Source organism: Cupressus sempervirens, chromosome 6 (genome assembly GCF_028749045.1).
Source record: "Cupressus sempervirens isolate cs-2001-9-10 chromosome 6, ASM2874904v1, whole genome shotgun sequence".
Classification (NCBI taxonomy): Eukaryota; Viridiplantae; Streptophyta; class Pinopsida; order Cupressales; family Cupressaceae; genus Cupressus; species Cupressus sempervirens.
Window position 1 is genome coordinate 47,099,901 of NC_143123.1, and position 3,249 is coordinate 47,103,149.

Sequence of the window (3,249 nt, forward strand, 5' to 3'; positions counted from 1 at the left end):
TTTACTATGCATTGCTAATTCTATGGAATAATGTTTTCTTCTTTTGTAGGTAAAAATGGCATCCTCAACTTGTCGAGGTCATAACTTTTGATTCGGGCCTCAGAATTCAGAACTGCTTACATCATTGGAAATAAGAACTAAAGATCTAATTTCAGTCCTTAAAATAGTGACCTTCGACTATCTATTTTTAGAGATCGACGAAGGTTCTGACTTGAAATTTTGAGCAAAAGACCTCCAAAAAGGTGTTGGTCTAAAGAATAATTTTGACAGCTGAGTGTCAATACACTTAACCATTTTTCACTATACAGTGCCGAGTGATATCAAGTGCTGAGTTATTCAAGTGCCAAGTGATATCAAGTGCCGAGTTATTCAAGTGCCGAGTGATATCAAGTGCCGAGTTATTCAAGTGCCGAGTGATATCAAGTGCCGAGTTATTCAAGTGCCGAGTAACATAAGGTGCTGAGTGATACAGTTTTGTTTAGGTGCTGAGCTATCTAGGAAACAACATGTGCCGAGCATCAGTAATGCTTTAGGAGCTGAGTAACTCAGGATATCAACATAAGAGTTTATAATTTCACAAACTATGATGTAAACCATTTTTTTAGCCGACATAAGGTAAATCTTGAATGATCCAGAGATAAGAATGAATCTTTTACATTTCCTATGCAATCTGCATGCAGCCAATTGGAAAATTGGAAAGGCATGCAACCAATTAGCAAAAAGGGAAGTATTGAGCAGGAAATTGAGATTCAATGTGGATCATAGATCCATATCTAACCCTAAATCCTCAAATGTCTTTATAAGGAAGATGAAATTTCATTGTAAAGAGATGCGAGCAGATATACAAGGGTGTATAAGGAAATCTATTTTCAGAACAAGGGTTATCATATCACAAAGGATCAAGATAAGAGAAAGCAAAACAAGTGCCTGCATTTAGCAATCAAGGATTGCAAACTATCAGGTTTATAATACCTAATACTCTCTTACCATTTTATTAGAAAGGAAATCCTATGTAGATAGGTTGGCTTAACAGCTACTTGTAGATCCTTATCAAAAGGTGATTAAATCCTTTAACAAGGTGACACTTCATGTTAAGTGTTTGTAAATCCTTTAACCAGGTCACTATTGACACAGTGTAAAGCCTTTAACAAGGCAGACCATCAGAAGTGGTTGAACCATATTACTGTAGTGAATTTTTGTGGGTATCATCCCCACCCTAGTTTTACCTTCTTATTTCTGGAGGGTTTCTGGGTTACCAAATTCCAGTGTTATGTGTTGTTGATGCATGTTTTAGTTTCATATTTTCATGATGTATTTACATGCATGCAATTTACTTTCAGATAAAATTTTTATTGTATAAAGTATAATACTTCTGATTCACCCCCCCCCCCCCCCCGCTCATCAGTATTCTTTCCATATTTGAATATTCCAAAAATTGGTATCAAGGAGGATTAGGTTCTCACAAGAAAAAGCCTACCAGCTTGGAGGAAAAGATCTAAAGATGGAACCTTTCAAACTTGGAAAGATCATTGAAAATCAGGTGATAGATGTGCAACTTGCTCTGCATAGCTTGGAGGAATCTAGAGATAAGTTGAGAAACTCATTGAAAAGAAGGAAGGATTTGGCCATAGCCGAAAATAAGATAAACTACAAGGAGATTGATACTACAAATATATTTTCCAATGGAAATACTAAAGAGTTTGATGCAACAATTGCAGAATTGATGGAGAAAAACAAAGACCAAACAGATGAGATAAGATCTCTCAAGATGGAACATGAATCACAGGCCATAATGTTATGTGAAATCACTGAACAAAAGAAAAGAGCAGTTGAAGATAAAGCTATGATGGAAAATGACAAAAGGAATCTTGCAAACAGACTTGAAGAAAAATGTACTGAATTAACAAGGATCTCAAACATGCAGATGGATACACTTGCCCGAATGATGAACCTTCATCATGAACTTAATGTGAAAGACACTGAGATCTCTACACTAAAGATGCAAAATGAACAATTGCAGAATGACTTAAGAAGAGAAAAGGAAATTTCAGAAAGCTTCAACAAACCCAATGAAGCCATCAAGTATTTTGAGCAATTACTGAAATCCCCAAGATCAATCCATGATACATCAGGACTTGGATACAACAACACTAAAGTTGGAGAATCATCAAAGAGTGCTAAACAAAGAAGCGACAATGGTAAAAATGTCAAACTTAAATGTCATTTTTGTGGAAAGAAAGGACATACATCTAATGTATGTAGAAGCAAGAATGCCCATCAGCATGATAAGAATGTAAACTATTGTCATAAGTGCAAGAAGCAAGGTCATCAAGCATATGAATGTAGAACCAAGATTATTAAGACATCAAGATTTGAGGGTCACTGTCATAATTGCAAGAAATATGGACATAGAGCTTTTGAATGCAGATCAAAGCCTATGTGGACATCAAATCAATCAGCAAAGGCATCAAACCATGAATTTTGGGATTACAACACCAGGTACAGTTGTCACTATTGTCAAGAATATGGACATATACCCCAAAATTTCATAAGAACACATTTTAGGGGAAACTATAAAAGATGGTTGAGTCAAACCACATGTTTTAGTTGCTTAAAAACTAGTCATATTAGCAGGAATTGTCCAACAAGGTCAAAGGCACCTAGTTCTAAGTTCAACAATGGAAAGGCAAAGATAGATGTTGAAAACATCAAAAGTGAGATGAATAAGACATGGAAGAAGAAAGATCAGTGGAGCACATCAAGTGTAGAGATCACTTCACCTAGCAGGTCAAGTGATCACACTTCATCAAATTAAGCAAGAATGGGTGTGTGGGATTGATAAACTAAGTTACATCATACATCAGTCCCAAAACATAGAAGAATTGCAAAGAAGAAATCAGCATAAGCAAAGATGCAAAACTAAGAGTCTTGCAAAATCTGCCAAAGTTGTCTTTAGATGCCGAGTTGCTAACAACAATCGAGTTGATAGATGATGCCAAGCTGTGAAATATCAATAGGAGCCGAGTGAAGTCAAAATCCTTCAGGTGTCGAGTAGATAGTTGTCAGCGCACTGAGCATTAATTACTCTATTTTAAAAGAGTACATAATTCAATTTTTGACCATTCAAACACAAAGCAAAGATGAGAAGAGCGCAGAAGATCAAGGTAAGCTTAGAAGCCATTTGTGAAGATTTCCACAACAATTCAGCACGAGTCTCATCTATTTGAGGTATTTTTACTTAAGTTTTGA